Below are 25,734 nucleotides of genomic sequence, written 5' to 3' on the forward strand. Positions count from 1 at the left end.
TTTCTAGAGTTAAACAGTGCACAGCTTATACCAATATATTTTACAACTAATAGCAAATTTCTTTGGAAATATTATGGCTCCACTCCTTATGCTTTATTAATACCTAGGCTGAAAGCAGAGCCTGCTTCCTAACCAGTATGAGCTGCTCCTCTTCTAATCTTAGTCCCATGTCCATGTCAGGCTGAGTGCTTTGGGATGAAGCTCTCTACGTAAATACAAGATATTATCATATTACTGTGATTAGACACCATATGTAATAAATGGACTGTTGCTTGTGAGAGGAAATAATAAAAAAACAAAGTGAAAGCCCTCCTGATCAACCTGCTAGTTGATGAAAGGAACACAAACTGCAGAAACACACACAGTTATCAGGACCAAAATATCCAAGCTACTAATCATCAGTCAGATCATCTCATGTCCTTATGTTTGCTGCTATTAACTGCATTGCAAGGCATCCCAGGCCTATTCAAATATGTACTTATTTTTCAGTCTCTACAGATGACCCAGTGAGACAAGGTCCACTGTAGCACACAGACCCCTCAGGTACCTGAAGGACTCTGCAGAACAGCCAGTTCATACCTGGGCTGATTCCTATTGTTCTGTAGCAAAACTTTGAAGAAAGTCAATAAAGCTGAAAGAAGGAGAGTGAAAAGCAGGGTATTTCATGGCAACAGGCCATGATGTTATTAATATTAACACAGGTGATACTGTAAAAGAAACACAAGGCTTACTACATAAGTTGTCAAAGGAAGATGTGTCTCAGTCTTCCTCCTCCTCTGCTCACTTATTTGTTTCTGTTAAACCATGATGTTTAAAAAAATCACAGGAGTTCTGGAAGTCTGTTTAACACCACTGCTTTTTGAACAGCATCACCCAGGAATTCCTGGCCAAATGAGTCTCAGATTTTGTAAAGCAGCTGACCATAGTTTTCAACTACAAGAGTACTATAGCTTTTTTTCTGGTTTACAGTAAGGTCCATTTTCCACCAAACAGGGTTTATATAGGAAGTTTAGTTGCACTTTTAGTGGAAGTATGATACTACTACCCATCCATTCTCACAAATTAAAAAGCATAAGATAGGTTGGCAGTTTTTTTCTGCACTTTTTCTAGAATAACTACTAGTCACTAACAGGTATTGAACAGCTCCCATTGATTTTGTGTGGAATAGCATCACCCAGTTGTATCCTCATGTGAAGCTGGTTGATGCTATATAAAACTGCTTAGATTTCTATACAAGCTCTGATTCAATCTTTTTATCTTCTCTGAGTGATTCAACTGGTGGAACTGGCCTCAAGGATTACAGATGAACACATGTAACCCTTTCATGGGGCTAGAAGCCATTGCAAAGTTATTTGTACTGTATGTATGCAAATCAGCTTCAGTTCCAGGTAGTCTGGGAGAAGTTTGAGGGGGATTTCCCTGCTTTATGTAATCTACTGTTACTTCTTAGCTTCCTCTATTCACATGGCCAGGAGACATAAGCTTGACACTGCTGGTAATTTCTCAAACTCAATTTGAAAGCAAAGACAATGTACTTAGTGACCTAAAAGCAGTTCTGTAGCTTTTGGTAAATCCTCAGATGCTGGTTGGATGATACCTGGAATGAAGGAGGCCTGAAAGAGCAGTAGGGGAGTAACTCAGAGGGTAAGGACTTCACTTCTGGCATACTTTGCGAACGGTTGGAAGCCAAGAAGATCTGTGTGCTATCCCCTCAGATATAACTCTGGCCTACCCACAGCACTAATTTCTCAATCCATACAGAGTGCTACACCTTGCATGTGGTGGGCACTATCAGTTTAGTCTCTGATCAGTGTGAGGTAGTTACAAGTCCCCTGCAGACCAGACTGCGAGCACACAGATGTGACTGCCTTCACCTTTCCACGTGGAGGTGAGGAACAACACTCGTCTTACCATGTGCTTAAGCATATCCTGTCCCACTAAAGATAGTCACTGAAATGACAGGCTGGACAGTCAGGTAGGAGAAACACCCTGTCTGCTAGAAACTCAAGGAGAGCTCTGTGCTGCTAAGGCCAGACTGCTTCTGATATCCAGGTAAGCCTGCTCAGGGCTCGGCTCCCTACCCAGTATATCATGCTGTACACATTGTGGTGTTATTATTCCAAATTGGAAGATTTATAATTCAGCAACTACCCAGATTCTGAGAAACGTGCTTACCAAAACCCGCAGCTAAGGGAAATACAACATGTGAAGTAAGCATGGTGGCATTGAGAAGGAAGGAAATCTCTCTGCAGTGCACTGATAAAGTGTGCTTGATATATACTGTGTTCAAGCTGGACAATCTGCAACTTGGAAAACACAGGCTAGCTGAAGGAAATTCAGCTTGGAGGCCCTAGGGACTGAATCAGTCTGTTAAAATGCTTTGTTGGTTTTATTTATCACTACTTAATTAGGATGCTTGACCAACACACTGGAAAGATAGCAACTGTTAAATATTCAACAAGCTGACCTTTCAGTTACAATATTACAATTCTGAATAAAGTTCATGGAAAGTTTGTCCTTCCTAGGTACTCCAACAAAGCCAAAGGGAATGAGACTGGGCCAAAAAAAGAAAAAAAAAAAGAGTAGAAAAAAAGTAGGGCAGTACTGTGGAGACCTGCTTAAAAATCCAAGTCTTGCCATAGACTCATTGAATGATCTTGGGCAAGTTGTTTCCTGCCCTGTGCTTCAATTTTTCCCATCTGTAAAAAGAGTACAACAATGCTGACCTTCCTTGAAAATCATTGAGATGAATAGCTAGAAAAGCAGTAATACATTATTAATTACTTATTATTATTTCTGAGGAAGAAAAAGCAAGGAGAAGAAGCCATCAATCTTTCAAGGTTTTCTTGATCCTCATAAAAAATAAAAAAAGTATGACCTTACGTGAATTTCACACAACAGAAACTTTTGATAAGTCACCTTTAAAAAGAAATAGTGGGTATACAATTAAAAGAAAGTTTTAAATGAGCAGACACTCAGGAAAATGCTCCAGATGGTAAAATGAGTTAGGCTGCAGAGCAGGCTCCCACAGGAAGCCGTGAAACCCCCATTGTTTGAGACATTTGAAACTGAGTTCTTCAAAGTGCTGGTATATATAATACAAGGAGTCATTCTGCACTGCCTCAAAGTATAGCAGCACTGGGATGGCCTGAGAGAACTTCACTTACCACTTCTCCAATTTTAAGAGGATTCTTGATGCTTTGACTATGGAGAGCTGTAGACTCTCTTTTTATCAATATAATACCTGAGGAACATCCGCCAGGGAGTAACTACACTGTTTTTGCAGGAGATGGATTCACCAATCCTTAACAGATCTTTCACACTCGTACTCCTAATGTCTGAACTTTATATGTCCAACAGGGGAAAAAAAGCCCCCCATTCTCTGAGAATTACAGTGTGCATCCTACTATTTATTTCCTATATTACAATCTAAAGAGAAACTGGGTGGCTAGATTTTTACGAGCAGTGGTTTGCAGAAGAAATGCCATGATTTTAATGGGAACCAAATGAGCAATCATTATGTAAACAGCATTATGAGACACAGAACTGATACTGAAATGGTAAATGCTTGGGTCAAACTTCTCAAAATGGGAACTGGCAGTGGCATGCTGGAACACTGGGGTTTCTTCACACTCAAGATACTACTGCAAACATTTCCCACTGCTGCTAATGCTGGTTCAGCTCCTCTGCAGGTAGCTGTGGAGGGTGTCTGACTGCTTCTGCTGTTACTAGCTTAAAATCTTATTACCTTTAGGCCAGTTTTATTGCTAGAACTTGGTTAACTGGTTGGAGCAGGTAGAGCAAGAAAACTTTTTGAAAGAAGCTAGAATTAGAGTTTTAAAACCTTCATTTCCTCTTAGTTTCATACCTGCTAGTATACAAAAATATGATGTTAATTGATTCAGTTGGTATATGAGCACTAGTGATCCTGTCTTACTCTATTCACCTGGGCAGGACAGCCATGGAGCGCTCCTGATCCCCTCTCAGCCCCTTGGGCAGGGGTGCTGTGCCTGAAGCAGCAGGGCTGTGCACCCCAGCACGCTTTGCCTGCTGCCTCTGCAGAGGAGGGCTGGCACTGCGTGCATGCTGCCCTGTTTCTGGCCAGAGATGCAGCAATTTCCTCAGGAATGAATCATGGACAAAAAACCAAACAACAGCTATTTAAGAAGTTTTCTTCTCCCCCTGCACTGTCCTGACCAGTATCATATTCCTGACAGTTTATTCCTCAAGAATTTAGTCATCTAAGGTTTCAGTGACTCATATGATGAACCTTCCATCCATTTCCTGGAAAGTGTCTTGCAAGGTCCTCTACACCTCTTGTCATTTTCCTTGAGGGTCTCAGTTCTCACTACATTTTCATACAGTTCAGCTTTCCTTCATTTTTGGGGCAGAGGGGGGAGGCAAAAATACCTTGAGTGGACCTAAATTTGCAGTGTAACCAGAAAGCAGAGTGGTGAAAAACATTCGGAAAACAAAGACGGGCACTGGACCTGAGAATCATTTTTGGAAGTAGTTGCCTCTTAGGCTGAAATCTGGTTAGAAGAAAAGGAGTTGCTCTATAAAGTGCTGTGTGGTCCAATACAGTCATGAATTTACCAGGGCTGTACCCTGTAAAATGAAAATGAGAAAGATTTGAGGGCTTTCTCAGATCATTGCCTGGGTAGGTGTGACTCACCCTGGGTAAATGCCACTGATGACAAGTACCCTGACAAAAAATATTGAATGAATTGGGCTGGATGGGAACCAAAGTAATCATTTTACATACTTGCACCAATCTGAAAGACACTTCTGTGTAGAAAACAACTGCTTCCTTTTCCTGATGAAAGTTCAAAAGCTGCTCATAGACAGCTTGAAGGATACTTCAGCAAGCTCTGATCCCAGTGGGGTTGTGCTATGCTGACAGCAGACAGCTGCCCGGACATCAGTGATGCCCAGACCATATCTCCTACCCCATACAGAAGTGCTACCTGTACATGTTTATGTTACAGTTAAAACGAGAAGTGTGGGTTTAGTGTTTTTGTTAAAATATTCAGAAACATCTGAGTGTGAGCCCATCAACCTCATTACCAAAGGGTGAAACGGCTCAGCAGCAGTGCCAGTGCATGCTTACAGACCTACCCCTTCCACACCTAAGTCAGCAGAGTAAGCAACCTGATGTACACTAACATGAGTAGAGATAGTTAAGTAATTTGCAGATCTGTGTGCTGAAAGGGCCAGCACGTCCAGCATTCTTATAGGATTATTTCAGTGCTCAGTTATATCAGTGTAAATGGTATGTATACTGGTGTGTGCATACACACACACACACACACACATGTCAATATATATATGCTGACATGCATCAGAAGCCTGTTCCCTTTAAAGGGATATAGTGTCAGAGTTGGCCCGACATTCTTCTTATTAAACAAAAATAAACTCCTACAAGCCCTGATTCCAACAGAAATGTTTCCATGATTTATTTTAAGAAGGGAACATTCCCCTGCAGTGTTCACCACAACCCAAACATTGCAGCACTGTGCAAGAGCATGAGAATCGGAGAGGACACTTAAGAATCTATTTTCACTGCTCCAGAAGAGAAATAAAAACAGAAAAAGCAGTGACAAATAGATTTTATTTTAGTAGGAGCTGTAGTGTTATCTATAGGATGGCTAAGGAGAGCAGACTTGAAGTATTCAGGCTTTTCCAGTGATTCCTACAGGACATATGACTAAGTGTGTGTTGGGGACTTGTGGGAGCCATCTACACTGTAAAGAAGAGATTTATTTTTCTTTGGTTGATCCTTCCTGCTCCTCACACTTTGCCTTTCACATCTGAGAATCTGAACAGCAGACTAGAAGAAATTGCGTCACTGTTTCAAAGTTAGGAAATAATTTGAAGCTTGGGCAAGCTATCCAGAGAACAAATTCTTCATTTGTGGAAGAGCTCTTAGATGCTTGAAAGTAACGGGAAGAATACTTCCTCTAAATATCTGGAGCCCTCTGTTCTACAGAAAGGGGCCCCAGCCCTCAGTGCTACTGCTTGTTTCTTTGCTCAAATTTGCAAAAAGCAGCAAGCATTAGAACTAAAAAAGGGCATATGTTGAGGAAGCACATAGTTTCATGACACAACAATTGACTGCATTCACACACACATGCATGCAGACATGTACACACAGCACACAGCTCCTTAGTCTGAAAGGTCTGTGTACTGAGGAGAGAGAAAAAAAGTGAGTGAAGCTTGCCCAAAAGGGACTATAAAGACTGATCTTATGACAGATTAGTGACTTCACCAGAAAGTTTTTGGAAGCCATAAACAGGAAATGGTTAAGTAAAAGCAGGTGGAGCATGCTGATTGCAGGAAAAATGCAGGAAATTGCTGAGCGTCTGAATGGATGCAAAAAAAATGCTCTTCTGCACAGGTCTTGGCAGTCACTGTACACCTACTCTGCTTTCTCCTGGTCCTCCCTCACTATCCTTATCTCCCCAAGCTGCAAAGTCTCAAAGTCTGCAAACACCTTTTGCTTGAGTAATCTGCTCTCCTTGAATTTTGGATCCAGTTCAGGAGAGTTGGGAGGTTCTGCTTGGAAGGCGAAAGACAAGAGGGGACTCACCTACTTTGACAGGGGTGAGTCAGAAGCACCCAGCAGTACCCACTGCCTGTCAGGGGCTTCAGGTCTGAGGAGCCAGAACAGCATCTTAGCTACTACTACAAATGTTGGGTTCCCAAATGTATTTAGCATAATAGTTAATCAGAGGAACATTACTCCTATTGCCCCTTCTATTCAAGGGGACTCCCAAAGCGCTAAGCTGCAGAGATCATTCTCCATCTCTACTGAAACACAGTCCTGTCTGGGACAGAGTACTGCAGATGTTTAATAGCTCACAGCAACATCACACAAGCAGATGGAAAAGAAAGTGGAATGTGCAAGAGGCATTCTTTCCACTTTCCTTCTAACCCTTCCTTTCTCTCCTCTTTGTCCACAGCAATTTATGCCAATTCTAGACAACTCCAGATGTGTGTCTTTCCCACCAGTATCTGCAGAGACTTGGCTCTGGAGATAGAATTATGCTTGCCAACAGGCAGCGTCCCTGTGCCTTCAGACCCAAGGGTCGAGTTCCTGCTGCCACACTTTCATCCCTGGCTCTGCTGCCAGATGTGCTGTGGGATGGAGGGCAGACATACTGGTAAGGAACAATTCTGCTTTCTTCTAGACGAGTATGGTGTTGATATAAAATTATGTAGCATAGACAAGACACTCTTGCCTTCAAAGTATACTAAACAGTCACATTAATGATCTGAGGAAAGTTAAGAAAGAAGTACGTAGAGTAGTTTAATAATTTTGACCTTGTCTACATTTTAAGTATTGGATGGTAAAGCTATATTGGCAAACTCCGTTCTTAGATTTTAATTCTAGGAGAGGAGGAGAAATATCTATTTCTTATATTCTGAGCAAAGAAAACACTAATGGCAAACTGGCTTCTATGTAGTTACAACTGCAAAAACAAAAAGTTTTTCTGGCAGAGAAATCTTGCAAAGAAATCCTGATCTTTTTTGACGTTGTTATTTTGGCCAAACTTACCAGGTGTTATTGTAAGTTCAAACTTATGCTGCCTTTTCTATATCTTTTAAAACAGAGTTACTATATACAACCTAACATTTTTGAAGTTCAAATTCCTAAATCCTAGTCTAGACAGAGCCTTTGGGAGGAAGGTTCAAATTCACCCTGAGCAGTCTCCAATATCCCACACTTCTGCCCAGGCCATACCTTCCTGGGAATGTCCTGAGAACAGCTGTGATCAGAGTCGGGCACTCTGTACTGCCACTCCCATGGAAGGAGAGAGGGGACACTGCCAGGGAGAGGTTGATGTGGCACCTTCTGCAAGCACCACCACACTCCTCTAAGATGCCATGGGGCATAAGTGCACAGAGAGGATGTGTGCTATCAGCTTCAGATGAATGACAGGACACCTTCAGAGAGCTAAACCTTGGCATTGACCTTTGGGAAAAACCAGTCTGTGATTCATACTGTGATTCATACATCTAAGAAACTGAGAAAATAATTGGAATGAGCTGAACAAAAATAAACAGGTGTCTCCTTCCTGCTCCTTTCACAGTTTCTGCTTCCCTGCACTCTCACCCACATTTTTTTTTCTCTTAAGTTGTTGAGAAAAACAGCAGGAATGAGGTTCCTGGTATAATTACAGTTTGCTGACAAAATAGCAGCCTGCAGCAGTGATTCTTTTACTGCTAGAGACAGATGTTGCTGAGGTCTAATCACAGTCTTCCCACTAACCAGGCCCTGAGTCTAATCTGTCATCAGCTGAGAGGCTGCTGGCTCCCGCAGTGCCTGTGAACCAAAGCTGCTCTGTTTGTTCCTCTCCCTTCGTCCTGAGCCAGGCAGTGCCAGAAGGAGGGTATGTTTCCATTCACTCCTTGCCCTTGATACTAAAGTGATACTACAACTGCAATGTGCTGCTTATCTCTCCTCCATGCCTAGTATCAGGGCCTTTCAAAGCCTCGCTGGAAAGCGCTCAAGTGGTTGTTTTCAACTTGCAATGCATAGTGACTGCAGTTCAAAAATAAATTTAAGCTAAGTTGAAGGAGAGTCTTAATGAGAACAGCCTGTAGCTAATTCCTCCTTCCAAAATGTATGGTATTTTCTGCTTATTAAGAGAACAAGGCTGCACTCAGTGATGGATCATATAACCTCCATATGTTAATAACAACAAAACCCAAAAGCTGATGAGCACAGAATTAGGAGGAGGAGAGAATAGCAGAACTGGGTATACTGAAAAAAGTCAGGAGAGAGAATATATGTGGGAGGAGACTGAACAAATCTCTCCTATGTGTTACACAGAGATGCCATTGCCATCAAATGTTTTGTATCTGACATTCAAAGTGCATTGGGCCACATCTTTGAACTTCTCTGTGCTAGTGAAAGAATCTTGAAAAACAACAGACGTCACCAGCTCAGAAGTGCCCCTGTCAGACAAAAGTCACCATGGTACTGGATTAACATCTTTAAATTGGATTCTGGTCGTGGAGGGAAACTGGCTGAAGAAGTCTATTTCAAAGGCATATTACTGCAGCATGAGTGAACCAGTGAGAACTAGGAAAGTTCTTAAGCTGGTACCCACCTCACAGTTCTGTACAGTTAACAACTGCCCTGAAGTAGCAGGGAAGATGCTAGGTTGGGGAGGTGTAGATGAAACATCTGTGTTTTGCATAAGTAGCTCTTAAGCAAGGCATAAAGGAACAGAGTAGGTCATAATTTCTAGTCAGAAGCAAGGGCGTATTAAACAAGCTTTCTGTAGCAGCCTGTGGCCAACTCAATTTCTTCTTCAGCTTTTTCTGAATCTGCATACAGTAGCTGGGCACAGATCTCTCCAGTAAAGGTGTGCAGGGCAGCATCTCAACCACTGACAGACTGAGGGAAACAGAATGCATAGCACAATGTGTCAGAAAAGAGGGAAGGAGTGACTAACACAGGAAGAAAAACAAAGCAAAGATGAACATAGAGCATAAGAGAAGCAGCAGACTGTTGGCTGTAAATCAGTTTTCTTACACTCAGAATGGTGGGCATTATGGTGAGAGAAGCTGTACTTGACAGTAATGGAAGTCCAAGGAAGTTTGATTAAGATTAAATGGCAGTCACAGGCCAACATAGAAAAGAGGCTCTAAGGTTAAAATAAAGACAGGAAGTGACTAAGTAGGTCAGAAGCTGTGGGTAATGAGCTGCATAGATTAAGTGGGACTTGGAGCAACTGAGGTAGCTCTGCTAATGACAAGTGATAACACTTACAATGTCACCAAGTTTAACAAATCTGACTCTGAAACCACCTTCAAGGCCTAGATAGCAAATCAGAGATTGCTGAGTCCTAATAGTATCTACATCAGAGTAGATCCTGTATGTGTTTTTTAAAAAGAGATCGGTTTTACAGTCACTTTTTGACCTTGCCAAGCTTCCTGTAAATAGTGTGCTGTTTTGTCTGAACAGGATTTCTTCTTAAGGAGCTGGATAAAATGAACCGACTAATAGAAACGGTGAGACTGAGAAGGGCTACTGCAGGTTGAAAAGACAGATGCAATGGAGAAACTCCTTTCCACTCCTCAATTCAATAAGTCTTTGATTCGCTAGCTTTGTTCACATCCAGGACAGCCGGAAGAAAACAGTCACCTTGTATTTTTGTACCTGATGAGAAAACCCCAGATTGTATGTGTGCACTGGGACAGTTCAATGTCTGTCTATTCCAACTTCAAAGAGGCTTTCAATGCTCTTTGAGATGCAGGGTGTGAGGAAGGGTGAGAACTGCTAAAGCTAGCCACATCCTCATTAAATCTTTGCCCTCTTGGAGCAAGCATGCAAGTGGAGAGAATAGATGATATGCATGAGCAACTGAGCATCTGTGATCTCATGACCTTTGACTGTTGTATTATGGGAAATGTATTCTTTGGTTGCTATGCTTTTCTAATTCATTTGTATTTTCCTTCAGTGACTCCCTTGTATTTTCTCTGGTGCTCCTGTGTAAGGGCTTCAAGGAACTACAGATATCTCCAAGTTAAGCATGCATACAATAGCTTTAATTAAATGTTTGTGAGTATCCCACAGTAAAGCGAGGGAAAGCAAACAGTTTTGTACTCACTTGTACCTATCCCTTCTGAGCCCTGGCTTGGGTGGAGGCATCTGCACCATTGCCCTTTAAGTCTATTTCTAAGCCTTGAAATGAAGGCAATCAGGTTCTACTGCTCTGCATGTAAACGCTTCAGGAATTTCACTCCCATTAAAAAGCTACAGATCACCTGTGAAAGGTACAATGCTAAAACCTTTTAGATTAGGCTAGAAGAAATAAAAAATAAATTAGGGGAGACATTTCTTTACTCCACTTACAAAACTGGAGAATGAGGCTAAAAATATCCTTAACCATTTCTTAAAATACACTAAAATGCTATAGGGAAGAGTAGCATGAAAGTAAAGGCTTTGGTCTTCAATATTCTGAAATCAATCTTTTTTATTCTCTGTGCCATTGACAGAGTCTCAGTCTTGGTGCCACCCTCCATGATAAATTAGCTTATTATTATTATTATTATTATTATTATTATTATTATTATTATTATTATTATTATAGATGGGGATCTTTGCTTGTTTTCCAAGTAGTTAACTACATTGTTTATGTATAGAAGAAAGCTGCAAAGAAATTTGTTTTCATTTCAGGCATTTAAAATAAATATACATGAGGAAAATGAAATTTGGAAGGGAAACTTTCATCATGCAAAGATGAAGGAATAGGAAACAGGATGCAAAGGTTATTTGTCAGTTCTTTGAGTCAAATACAAGACAATTTTACAGTATGTAAAGTCGTGAGTCTCTTTAGAGGAAGAATCTTTCTTTCTCTTGATATGGAAGAGTCAGCAGTATCTGCAAGGATAACCAAGAGGCCTAACACTAGTGATTACTGCTAATGCTTAGTACTAGTATAAAGTACTTCTCTTAAGTTTTTCAATGACTGACATCACTATTATTTCAGAGTTGATATAAACTAATTTTAAAACACTCTGACCTAGCTGTACATATTTTATTGCAAATCTGTCCATTACTTCTCAGTGGCTCCCAGAGACAACATACATCAGAAAATATAATTGTAAGACAAGAAAGAAAAAATAAAGGCCAGTTCGACGAATAATAAAGAACCCATGCTTCTAACACTGACCGTGGCTATTCCCCACCTGAAACCAGAGACATTGCCAGTTTTTGCAGTCTGATGTGCTGGATTCGAGTGGAGGCTGTGCAGAGCAGGGGCTGGCCTAGATTTGCTGGAGCTTGAGCAGCAGTGACTTTTTACAAGGGAACAGAAAGCATGGGTTGTTTCCCTTACATAGCAAGGCACAAACAACAATAGGGTTATCTGAGAAGATTGAGAACTGCTGACATTAGAAACATGAACTGGCAACTGCAAAGAAGAGTAGGAGTGGGATGAAAAGCAGTCCTACAAAGTGAAGGAGGAAAGGAGGCCAGGGAGGATCTAAAATTGGGAGCAGCTAACAAATGCTGATAGAGACGTCTTTCCTCAAGGGCCTGATCCTGAGCACATTCAGGCCAACTTAAAGATTTCTACACAGATTTTTGAGATACTCTTAGTGAAGATTTCTGCTTTTTGACCCTCTCTTGAGATATAGTCTGCAATTCCACTGCATCTTCAGGATATGCTTCTGAAAAATACACTTAGTTTTGATGATGGCTGAGAGTAAAGAACGTTTATTCTGAGGGTTGTGTGAAGAAGGATTTACATTTCACCCTCCTTCATCTCTGCGATGTCTGTCTGATGCCTGTATTCCAGCCCATCAGTTCAGATAGCCCAGTGACTGTAGCAAGGACACAGAACAATGGCGCAAAGAGGGCACACAGCCTGGCCTTTTTTGGGTTTCTGCTCTGATAATGGCGGGTTTTGATTTTTGTTGTTTCATTTTCTGAATTATTTACTCAAGCTGCCCTGAGCGCTCTGCTCCATATAAAACGAGAGCTGGCAAGTACTGAGATTTATAAGTTCCACAGCTCCATCAGCTTAACTTTTATTCATTGCCTTAGACTTTTCTATTTGTCATTTACATTTTTTGCTTAGTACTGTTTATATCTCACCTGTCAGTCTTCTAAATGAAATGACTGGCAGAATGACTGTCTTCACTGTTGCTTCTCTGTCTCCTACTGTATTGCAGTTGTGAAACTGTTGCACCAAAACCCAAATTACTCTTGTTTTCCATCCTATCAGGTACTCCATGGACTATTTCTGTCCTTCTCCTCTAGCAGCGACAGTTGATTTACATCACCAAGACTAAGGCCAGGAAAATGGATGCCTGACTTTCTCCCAGGGCTGAGATTTTATGGAGAGCAATTAGTTAACTATTTTCACCATACTTCCCAAAAATACCCAGCCCTTCTCCATGACACTAATTAAGGCCCATAGGGATGCAGTAATCTTAAGCCTTGGGCAACCATAAGTACATTCAGTCTTCTCTGGTTCTTCATGTTGCATTTCCCTTTAGTAAGTCATAACTATGTTTATTCTCCAAATACATAAGGAGCTTGAAGTTAAAGGTCAAAGTTCAGTGCAATCCATCTACTCTGTGACCTAAACAGTGCAATTTACTGACAAATGCTCCCCCCAAATTTTCTGCTTTCTTGGGATAAGGAGAGGGAATTGAAAGAGAAGAAAACAGTGATTAGTGATTTCTTTACAACTTCTTTTTATTAGCTTGTTCTAAACCAGTTTGGTGTCCCCCACCTATCCCTGACATAAAAGCAAGTGCAAATGTAGCAGACCTTTCTGTATGCTGTGAATGCAGTGCCTGTCACCCTGTTGAGACCCCAAACAGACTTGGAAGCAAGAAGACAGGTTGAAAAATGAGTATAAATACTCTGCACGAAGCTGGTAAGACAGCAAAGTCACAATGGTGCAAAGAAAAATGTCAAAAGTTAATCCCAGGTGTAATACCTCAGAGGCCAGATGTATGTTGGGAGAGGTGTTGTTCAGCTAATATTTATGTTTTGTTTTCCCTTAGCCTTAGCCAGCGACTGCTGCATTCTCTATAGAAGCCTTGCATGGCCTGTTGTTGCCTTTCCAAGTTTCTTATTCAATAGCACATTTTTTTTTCTTATTTTTAAATGCTTGATGGAGTCTTAAGACATTTTTAACTTAACAATAAAACACCTGCATTTTATTAAGACTTGAGACTCAAGTTCCTCCTCCCTCAATTTTACTGAAGTGTTGCCATTACTTGGGTTAACTCTTTCATAGTCAGTTTTGCTGTGAGAGTGAAGTTACACATCTGCTACATATAGCCCATTTCCACAGTCCTACACTGTATTTGGCGGAAAGGAAAACCAGCTCTGAGATAGACCCAGAGAACTCCATCCAGTGCTGACTGGAAAGGGGTGCAGAACCCCTAAGCAACAGCTGCAGAGGCTACACCCTGCCTAGCACAACAGCCCTGCAGTAATGTCTGCTGGCAACGTAAAACTTAAAACTAAAATGTCCTTACCAGCCACTTCTGTTTCAAGAGTGAGATCTTTGAGTTGTACCACAGAAACTCCATTAAACTAAATAGAAAAATGTATTATTTTCCCTGTTCCTTTCCTTTTCTCATTAAATTGTCTTAAATGAGAAGCAGAACAGCCTTGTACAGTGATTTTTATGCCTGGATGTCCAAGTGTGTTATTATCCCTATATTAAATTAGAAAAATGGCAGCATGTGAAGTAATTGCCCAGATTCATGCAGCCGTTTAGTAGGAGGGCTGACAAATTCAGTTGTCAATGTACTAAGCAACTGCCTTATTACTCAATTAATTTAACTTTTTGATAAACAATTATTTGCCAAGTCCACTTCACACACATCACAGAAGCATTGCACTGTGAAGAGCAACAACTGCTAGCTATTTTACCAAGTATGATCACTGAAGACAGGAGACAGAAAATGCAACCAGACAGGGACTGAGGATCTGTACACCATCAGTTCTGATTCCATCTCTGTTGCTATCTATGTGTTTATGGGCACGTAAATTTAGTTTTTTATGACTCAGCTTCCTATCTATGCAAGAGAGAGAGTAATTCTTCACAGCCAGCAAATGAATTAAGAGGTCACAGACTTCTGAGGTTATTCTTAGTTATTCATCTTAGGACTTTAGTGACATACCTATACAGGAATAATTGTACTAATATGCATCAGACCTGCATGGAGATAACAGGTACATCAGAGGTTCAGAGGTTTGAGGATACTCAAATACCATGGCTACAGAGCCATACGAATTCCTAGGATAACCAGGTAGGCAGATAATAAGAAAAATATTAGTTGGTGCCCAGTATATATTACCAGTATAATTCATTCAATAGGTGGTTATTATTTATTATACAGTCTGATGCATTAGAAGCTGGTGTGATTTATACTGATACATCCCTACAACACTAGTATAGGAAATACTATCAAATAAGGTGGCACTCATAAAAGGAAATGTACAAAGTTTACGCTACTCTTGCAAACAAATAATTTCCATTCATTCATACATACCAGTATATGATTTCAAATCTGTATAGGTATCAATAATCATTGGAAACGGCCTTTATCATTGTGGCAGAGACAGTTTTAGGGACATAAAAAACTATTGCTATTGCATAGAATGTGAAATGATGCGGGGATCCAGTAGACTGGCACATGTAGCAGTGAAAGTCATATTGTGTGAGAGTAGCAGACAGCCCCTATGACCTAGTGCTAGCTCTGACCACAAACCAGGGAGTATATTCTTGTGTGCCCATTGAGGAGCACAGCTTGCCTCACCTGCCATTTGGAAAGATAAAGGCTGAACATCATTTATAAAGGTAATCTAGAGCAGATTTTTTACATTTGAGTCAAGACTCAGAAGATTCTTACTTTTCCATTCAGTGTAAATATGCATAAACAATCATTCTGAATTGCTTTTAAAAGTATATGTACACAGTCTTTCAAAGTGTCTCTTAAAATAAATTGGTGTAAATCTCACATTTGTTTGAGTTTACAGCCTTTAACTAGCATTAGGAAGCTATGATTTATATTGCTGTGTAGATCACATCTGCTCATAAATCGTGGTTTGAAAACATTGCACATCTGTGGTATGAAATGTGTGCAAATTAGAGAATTATATGACATTACGAGTTACTTACATGCAAATGTAAGCACTGTATGCTTCATTTTCTGTGTAGTATTTGAAGTCATGTTATTATGTAGCATAAACTACAATCATCTACTGTCTGCTTAGACAGCAATCCAAACAGATATTTGTAATCCCTTTGCAATCATTTTCACACAGCCATATACTCAGGTACCCCAGTCAGGAATGTAAGTTACAAACTGTTATGTGCCTTGAAGCATGCTTATGGCCCTTCTTTATAGGTGGCCTGGTCACCATACTCATTACTTTTGAGTAAATAAAAGGCAGAGTTTCATATTTTGGAGTTCTGCTTGTTGATGAAAGAGGTATTTTCTTTGCAGCAATCTGGGAAAGCAAAGGTTTTTCAGCTTTACTTTCGTCATGTATCTGTGGCTTCTTTTTGGAGTTAGTACCAGATTGACCAGAGCCAGCACCTTATAATCCAGGATCTAGAAGCAGGCAGGGGGAGCTGATATAGCCAATCTCTTTCAACATTATGAAGGGGGTTGTCCCCTATTACAGGTTTGCTGTATTTTTCTTCCTCTGAGTGTCTCAAAAGAGAGCATCACCAAGATTTTCTTCCTCCTATTTCATACACTTGTTCCTATTTTCATGTCTTTTTACATAAGTTCTTTTAGAATCTAGTAATAGGAATGTTCTGCTTTAAATTTTATTTCTTTTTAGTCTTGACTGTATTTTCCTTTAGAAAACTACTTCTAAAAAACTTTAATCAGAAGACCCAACATTACTTATAAGCACCATTAATGAAGCCTGACAAAACAATTGTGCAGAAGCTATTATCATCTTTACTTTTCATAATAAATTACAGATAAATGAATACGCGACTCATCAAGGTTGTACAATAAATTAATGATAGCAGCTGAAAATGTAGCCTAGGAACTTTGACACCCACGCTGCTGATGAAATTATATGCCCTGAAAACACCAGGACTGTCTCAGATCCACTGTACCCTACCAACATTCCTCTCATATGACTGAAGTGTTTTTAGGCTATGAAAATTAAAGAAAAGAAGAAAGAATGTAAATCAGTGTCTGACTCTACATTGTTTTCCCCTTCAAAGCTAAAAGACTTTTTCTTTTTCTTGTCTTAATTTTTTCTTACAGTAGATATTGGCAGACTAAAAGTTGAAATAAAATAGGAAAAAATAACAAGCATATTTTGAGTGATTACTCAGCTGGGGTCCTTTGTGACAGGAAATGCAGCTGTGTGACTAATGGGCCTGACTTTCTCTTGGCTTCCTTCCCCCTTCAAAGATCTTGTTTATTGCCCCAGCCAAATTTTTTTTTTTTTTTAAATTGCTAGAAGCTAGAATTTTCCAGGAAAAAAAAAAATCTTTGCAAGAGGCAAAGGCAGTAAATCTTACAAAGATCAAGGGCTGCAGAGCTCTCCCCCATCTACTCCTCTTAGCCTTCCAGGCTCTTGAGTCACGTCATATCTTCCCCCTCTCTGCTACAAACATGTGTCTAGCAGATCTTTCTTCTTTGGTGAGGAGAGGGAGTATGAGAATCACATTTACAGCATTTAACCCTGGAATTCATAAAGGAAGCTCTAATTCCATTAAAGAAACCAGGGGTCTCCTAAGCCTTTGGCCTTTTGTCTTTTTTTTATTATTTTTCCTTGAGCTCTCTCTTTTTAACAGCAGTTGTGTGCCCATCCTCCATAATGACATGGCTGTTAAGTGTGAGCTATTGAGATCTGACACCGTATAGTCCCATTAGTAAGGGGCCATGGAGTTTTAAATTTGTTTGCATTTGGCCTGGTTTGTAAATCTGCTTTGCTGAGCTTCCCAGGTAACGGGAGATAGGCTAGGACCTGAACCTCCCCTGAACTGGAAGGGAAGAGGAACTGTGCATCCAAGCTTCTTAGCAGGCCCTTAACCCTGTAATTCAGCGCAAAGAAATCCTGAGTTTCCTCTCAGTAATGGACAGTGCTGGGCATATGGTTGGGTAGAGTGTCTATGCAAGCAGGGTCCTGTCATCCTTTGGAGATGCATACCCTGAAGGACAGTGGTCCTGAGCCCTGTGGAGGGGCACACTGGGCTAAGGGAGGTGTCTGAGCTGTGAAGTGCTCCCATAGTTTTGATAAAGAAAACATGCCATTTACTGGCCTGAGGGTGGGCACTGGCACAGGAGCCTGTGTGCTGCCAGCAGCAGTGGCAGCACCAGCTGTGCCACAGAGGAAACAGGTGAAACTTTGGACTAATAGTGGTGGGTTTATTTCTGCAAGGAGGTTAAAATTCAGACAGACAGGTACAAAATAGCCTCAAAAAACACGATGTATGAGAAGTGGGAGCCATTCTTCAGCCTTCTCTAAGGCCCTTCTCTTTGGAAAGCTGAGGTATCAAGTAACTGAAAAGGAGTTTGAGGGCTGCTCTGCAATCTACAACACTGGCATGGTTTCCTGTGCCCTGTAGCAGAGACTAAAAAAGGAAGTGAGCATATTCATTACTATAAACTGCACAGAGGAACCATCAGAATAAATATGGTAAAAAAAGATTAAACCTTTGCTTAGGAACAGACCTAAAAGAATTGAATACATGTGTAGAGAGGGATCATTTTCCACTACCTACATGAGGAAAAATCTCTGGGGAAGTGGCTGATGCCAAATATTTTCTTACGCTTCATGTGTCAAGGGTCTGGCAGAATCCCTTAAAAAACAAAGCACACATTTTGTGCAAATTGAGAATCACAGTTCTGGTGATTTGGATTGCTTCACCAAACTTCAGACATTTCTCCAAAAATACTGCAGATGTTTGATGATGTACCAAGTTTTCAGCATTTACATAGATCAGCAGAAAGAAATAACAGAAAAAACAGAATAACACATTCAGATCTGTCCTGAAAAGAAACTGAGCTGGGTTAGACAGAAAAAAATGTTAATTTCTCAAAAGAGTTCTGAAATCCTGGACAAGCTATACAATAAAGTTAGAGAGAAGCTAGGCTGGGTGCAGAAGTGATGATTACAAGGATTCATTGGAATAGGAGCTGTGTGTTTAACCTGGTTGCATGACCTGAGAACATCAGGGCTCTGCTGTAACAAGACTGGCAGTAGGCTTTGACTACAAAGTTTAACAATTCCAGAGACTGAAGGATAAAGGGGATGCAGCCCCGAAGTATATTAAAACTACATGAAACAGAGCTGTCTCCAGAAGGGAACTAGCCTAACCCTCTTGCAGCTATATGGTCAAAACTGGAGATCAGTAATCTCTGTGCAATGAATGCTAAGAAAAGCTGAGTGTCCATACATTTGGATAGAGAGGAAGGATTTGGCACTTGTCCATGAATGTAAAAAGTTTCCTGTCTTTTTTTTTTTTAATGAGAAGACTGTTTCAGAAAACTGACCAGAACCCACTTACTGCGATTGCCAAAATGGCCTGGCAAAGCCCCCTCTACTATGAATACAGGATTTATTTTTTTCAGTTACAAATTGATGATTTGCAGATTGGGAGGGAATTGGCAGGTTCAAACTTAATCCCTAGAGCATTTGATGAAAAACCAATGATGCAAAGTCCAGAGCTAGACTTTGTATGTGATGATTTCCTTAAAAATTTTTGCTCGCAATGGGAATAAAACCCTGTTGGAAGTATATGTGTCTGTCACTGAGAATATTCTCAGCTTTGTTCTGACTTCAGGTGAAGTATGACTAATGCATCCTGGCTAGGAAAAATTATATAAACTCTCCTGATTCCCATTTGTACTTCCCTGAAGTAATCTTACTATAAGATAGTACAACTAAACAGGCAGAGGAAAATAAGATTTAGCTCTACCAATCTAGTTCCATTATTCCTAATCAATGAGTTGATAGGAAGTAGTGCCAAAACAAATTGGTTACTAATCAGAAAAAGTGTGGCATTAGGTTGTGATCTAGTTTAGGTCTGTTATATCCAGGTATCAACATGGAACACATGAAGTCAGTCAATCACTGACATTTTGCTTAACAAAAAATCCAAAAAACAAAACCACAAACGATTTTCATTCTTGCAGTCTTTCAATTCCCTAACATCTTCAAGGAATCATGGGGGTTTTAAAGGCGAGTAAAGAAACAGTCAAGGCACAAACAACTTAGAACAGCATAACCAGCTTCCCTGACAACTGTAGCTGTGATGTTCCAGTTCCAGAGATGTAAGCAACACTGCCCAGTCCTCAGGATCCACTGAGCACAGTTTATGTGATGCTGGTTGTAACTATTTGCAACTGCATATCAGCACAACTTGTCTGAATTTTATCCTGGCAAACTGTGACTTTAGGACCTCTGGCATTAATAACTGCCCTTTCCAGTCTGAGAATCCGATTGAGGTGATACAAAGTTCTTATTTTATTATGAACAGCTGGATGAAACCAGATGCATAATAAAACAAATCCTTCACAGCCAGCCTGGATGCACTGGATGCACAATGAAGACAACTGCATTTGAGCCATGGGGAAGTAATCAATTTATAAACAAACTTCTCCTGCACTTTGAGATGAAAACACTACAGAATCAGTTTCATTCACTCTACTTAAGCAACAAACTCTTATTTCATGTTATTGTTTTCATGGTTATGCTACGCCAATCACACTGCAATTCCAAATGTCTTCACTCTATGCTGCAACAGCAGTCTGACATGTTCGAAAAGCCAGCAAAGTAAATACTTGTGATGGAAATTGTTCCCGTGTGTGCAGCCAGCTCGTGCTCAGATACTGTTCATGTTCCATTTCTCTCTGTCCAGTTAACAACTGGAATTAACATGGTTTTGAATTTTGGGTGTACTTTACCCACTAGTAGCATGTCCTAGGCACTGTGTTCTGTTGCATGATGGTCACCTTGCATTCAGGCTCCTGGCTGTCTTCATCTTCTACTCTGATGCTCTCCTGACTCTTGAATATCCCACCTCATAAGCAGAAACAACCAACCTATATATAAACAGTTTCAAATTCTGGTACAGTTTGGAGATTTTATCTCCCCTTTTGTTGAATCCTGCAAAAAGGACTAAAAGCAGTGTGTTACTTAGGAGATCAAAAGCATTGGACTGTCTTTGGCCTGGGCAGTATTACTGAAACTAGATGTCAGAGGAGGTCTAAATTAGGCATCTGCTGACTGCACAATGTAGCTGCACCCAAAATGTAATGCTACTGTTGTTACAGGTGAGCTGCATGGCCTCCTGCGCCTTTGTTTCTTCGCCTGTAATGTGCAGACAGAAGCACTCAGCCATGCAACAAGGTGTATAGCGAGTTCACTGGCATTTCTGAAGACTCCGGAGATTCTTGGATAAACAGTGCACCATGAACAGAAACTGGTTGATATTGTATCTTTCTCTTTTTGCGATGCCCCTCTGCTGTTGGTGTTGTGCTCTCTCACTTTCCTGAGTTAAGCTTGCTTGGGGTATTTTATTTCATTTGGGCTTAAAATCTGTTTCCTTCCTCAGAGAGGATGCTGGCATACACCTTTAAGCACAGCAAATCTCACATGTTCAGAAACTTCACTGTCAAGGCCCCTGCTAACTGCTTCCACCTGACATTTCTCACCTTTATTAATATACTCAATCAAGGACAGTGAGAGCAATTTAATACATGTATGTTTTGCACACCCTGCAACCCCGTGCATTTTGAAGGCCAGACAGAGCAATCTCTGCCACAGCAAATGATTATCTGTAAATGAGAAGCTTTGGTTTATAGAAAAGACCTGCAACTATATGCCCATGTGATTGCAGATTTGCAAGAAAAAGTAGAACCCTGAGCTCTTGATGGTGAGGTATAGTCCTGTGCCAAGATACACGTTTCTGTTTCAGGAACTCAGCTCTATGCCTACGTGCCTTCAAGAGGCCTTGTGTGTACAACATCATCTTTGTCTTCCTATCTGTAAAATTGGGATTACAAAACTCTCCTATAATAGAGGGGTTTAGAAATGTCCATTTCTAGAAGTTTTAATAAATGTTAAATATTGGTTGTTTTGATCTTGTTCCATTACAAAGAAGCCCTGCAATTCTTCCATCCTCTGCTTTTAAAAAGATCCTCTTTTCTTGCAGTTTTTATATTATTTAATTGAATTGTACAGAGTAGTTTCATGAGCTAACCTCCCTTATGTAACTGATTTTTGCAGTTACAGAGTGGAGGAAGATGGGCATTTAGACAGTAAGTAACAATTTTGCGAGTAAAAGTGAGGGAAATGCTGATAAAAGCATTTCCATAAATAACTCTTTCCCCTCTGTGCTCTTGGAACAGCGCTGTCCATGATAGCTCCTCTTTCACAGTGTGTCTAGGACAGAACAACTCACAATCAAAAAGTATCAGCAAGGCTGAAAAGCACACCCACACAAGTGGCAGGTCCTCAAGCACAATAGCTCTGTAGCTCCTGAATTTCCCACTTTGAAGCAATGATTCAACTTGGTGATGGAATTGGGAATGGATTAGGAGAAGAAATAATATCCACATCAATAGCAGCAGGTAATGCTAATGATGACATTAATGAGCATTTGTATTAAGGTGGAATGTTTCAGGTTTGGTTGGTGGTTTGCTGTAAGGATCTCTCTGCTAGAGCACGTCCTGTATAGGGCAGAGGACTTGAGGCTGAAGGATTCCTTGAGGAGCAGGGACTGACAATGAGGGCAATGTACATTGGACAGTGCTCTGTGTCCAGGAGCTGTGGACAGCTGGGGAGCCCCACTGGCTGCTGTAGCAAGAACTGGGTTCTGCAATTTGCTGGAGGCATGGGCTTGTCACGCCAGCTCTGTCCTTCCTCTCTCTCCTTGAAAGCCACTCTTGGCCCATGCATTACAGCTACTCAGAGAGGCAGTGGTTCACTTCAACATACATGCTCACACATAGCTAATGGAACTGGAATTATTGCAGCGGCTTGGAAAAGAAGGAAAATACATAATGCCAGGCTGGATAAAACATTAAGACACTGTCGGCTTGATGTGGGCAGAGCTCCTGCCAGATGAAGCATTTGCACCTGGAAATCCATGAGGCAGAAGACTGGTGCTGGAGCATTTGTGTTGCCATCAGCAAGGCAGCAGCTCACTCACACGTACTCAGACTCCCAGGAGGCCAGGGCTCAGGGCTCCCTGAGGAGGTCAGTCTTTTATATAGTAAAGCAAACAGTTTAGCTAATCAAGTACTTTTTTTTTTCTTTTTCTGAGGCTCTTGGCATCCAGCCCTGTTACTTGCAATCTTTAATTTGTACTGTGACTTCCTTTTCCCTGCCGCCTTCTCACTCAGTCCAATTTTCCCACACATTTATTTCCTAGCTCTACCTCTACAGACGTCTTCATTTTGTTCACACCCAAACTTATCTCAATCCTACACAAAGCTGATGGTACCTTACCATTTATTCCTGTAAATGACTGTCATCAGGAAATCATGAGCCTGAAAAGTTTATGAAAAAAAGTCTTTTTTTGTGTTGTTACTTACAAAGTAACTTTATTCATATGCATTTACAGGAATGGATTGTGGATCAATTTAGACCTTCTTTTTGGTTATATGGCTGCCTCAGTCTCAAAATTTACACACACTACTCACAATTTGGCCATGAAAAAGCCTCTTATCATACAGCTTCCTATAAGGGAGCAGATTCGGATGAAACAAAGTCATATTTTGGCAGATTCTCCCTCCCACTTCCATGATGCTAAGAAAACAATGGAAAGGATAAAGGCATTTTTTCTGTTTAGCACAGCAACACTGTCCATAACACTTTGTATCATTTGTGCAGAGAAACTGATGAAGGCACCATGCAAACAAACACCTCAACTAAAACCATAGCAAAATCCCAGTAAAAATATATAGCTATCGAGTTTTTACTTGTTGACTTGGCAGAAGCTGGCTTGCTCAACAGCTGATAAGAGATGTAGGAACCTGAGTGAGAACTGGGCCACCTGATCACTAGGTTCTGCCTCATGAATTCACCTTTAAATGCTCTCTTCTGAAAAGCTGCACAGAACCCAAAGTGTTCCTTCAGTTTGCACACCCTCTAGGAGCTGCAAAACAACACCATGCTGTAACAAATGCACAGCCTTCACCGTACATGTAGATCCACTTGATCTCATATCTCCTCCTTCCCTGTGGTCATTTCCAAACCCATTTTGACAGAACTCCTGGGCCTCTGAATGGAGCTCAAGTTGGCAGGAGAGTACTTTTCAAGTCACAATGCAAGCTGTGGACAGCTAACAAAGCCTGACACACATTCCCCATATTTTCACTTTAACTGTTCCTCATAGCCACTTACATGCAGGCCAGAAGGGTTTTAATGAATCGCAGTAAGGAAGGGGCTAAAAGCACTGCGAGACACTGAGCTTGTGGGCAGTGGATGTGCTGTGTGCCCATCTTCTGCAAGGCAGCAGATCACAGCCCAGGACCAGCAGAGAGGACACAACAGGCTGTTCTTCACTAGCGGCCCTTGCAAAGAAGTCCCTTCAATTGAACAAAGCCACACATTAGGATGCAGATCCTGCCAAGATGTGCGCTGCACACTCTGTGTGAGGCAGCTGGTCCAATACTCATTAATTTCAGAATCCACTACTGAAGAAAGCACAGCTCTTTATAAGGTGGGACATGTTTTAAAAGAACAGTTGGTACAGATTCAACTTGTACAAAGCTGCATAGCTCCATTAAATACCAGGGGGTGTTGCTGATTTATACCAGCTGAGAAGTTGGCCACTACTCTTTGGAGCCACCAACTCTCCCACTGCCAGTCAAAATGCTGGGAAATACAAGAAGAAATGAAAAATGGAGCACATTTATGTGAAAAAGCTTCGATGCAAAACAAATGTCTGCTCAGTGCACAAAAGCTGAAATAATACAGTTGTTATTGGAACTGTGCTACAATAAAACATGCTGGATGAGTCAACCAGCAGTGTATCTAATCTCCACTGGCTGCCTTTCCGGTCCCCAAGCTCCTCATCTATTTTTATCTCTTCTTTTTTCAAGATGATTTTTGGTTTACAAGCAATAAATCTACAGCTCTTGGGACCCCTGTGCGCACTCTTGTCGGCAGGCCACTCAGCATTTTGGATTTTACCTAGACAGTTTCAGCTATAAGACCACAGAACATGGAGACTAGGATTCAGAGTCATGAGACACTGTGGCCCAGAGAGCACAGCAGAGACATGGGGCATCACAAAGTTTTCTGCACTGAAGGAAGTAGGCACCACACAGGACTATCTGAGAAGCTTTAGGATGGGCTTGCTTCCAGACTTTAAAGAACACACAGATTTGGGCAGTGTTTTATCCAAGCTCCACAAGGCACTGTAGGGCACATACAGATACATATGTGATGTGCTAAATGGTCACGCAATCTCTAGGGGAAGAGCTAGCACTAAAATGGCACTGCAGTCAGAGTTTGCTGCTGTGTCTATACAAAAAAAAAGTTGTTCCCTTTTTTCCATGGATGGGGAAATTTTTAGTGAAGCTATTTGCACCTTAGAACCTTATACGTTACCCATTACAGAATGTAATATTTGGAAGCTGAGAAAAAGATAACCCTGATTTCAGAACCACTGGGCAGGTGATGGGAACTGTGTTCATGAAGTGAGACTTTACTGTTGTTTGTTGGCTGGGTGTGGTAGCCCTTTCTTGAGAAAAGTGTGGGTGAAATTTGGAATCACAATACTCCTGCTTTATTTTTCTCTGGTAACCAAATTATGGTCCTAGAAATGGAGCCACTATTTTTCTAATTTTTCTCTGTTCTCTTTAATGGTTTCATTATGAAGACATACAACTAGTCACCTTGAGCTCATACATGCTGGGAAACATCTGTTAATTGAATATTAGGATAGCCAGAGTGTTATAATGGATAGAAACTACTGGGATATGTTGCTAGCCTAAAGCCTTCCCTTTCATTCCAAGAGTACGTGCTTCAGGGAGCAAGGGAGAAGAGAATATGAATTTAATTTCAGACATTCACTTTTTAGGTGCCCCTGAGGGACATACCCATTTCCTATATAAGGTTTGGTCTGTTTGCAATTAAACTCTCTTCTTTGCATATTTCCTGGTAGATTAAAAATAGCAAAACCAGCTTATTCTTGGACTTCTGGAGAAAAACAAAGCCATTGCTTGCAGGGGTTTTAAAACACTGATCAGACTCATAGA

The 25,734-nt window shown here is 40.9% G+C and overlaps 1 protein-coding gene and 1 long non-coding RNA gene across 10 annotated transcripts in view; one reads left to right on the plus strand and one right to left on the minus strand.

Annotated features, from left to right (window-relative positions):
* Positions 1 to 25,734, minus strand: part of RAD51B (RAD51 paralog B) — a 470,288-nt gene that overhangs the window by 44,011 nt on the left and 400,543 nt on the right. The window lies entirely within an intron of this gene.
* Positions 1,262 to 16,916, plus strand: LOC135415908 (uncharacterized). The gene is made up of 4 exons (XR_010431335.1): positions 1,262 to 1,888; positions 6,963 to 7,163; positions 8,276 to 8,393; positions 9,977 to 16,916. It is a non-coding gene; the product is annotated as an uncharacterized LOC135415908 (long non-coding RNA).

This window comes from Pseudopipra pipra, chromosome 6 (genome assembly GCF_036250125.1).
Source record: "Pseudopipra pipra isolate bDixPip1 chromosome 6, bDixPip1.hap1, whole genome shotgun sequence".
Taxonomy (NCBI): domain Eukaryota; kingdom Metazoa; phylum Chordata; class Aves; order Passeriformes; family Pipridae; genus Pseudopipra; species Pseudopipra pipra.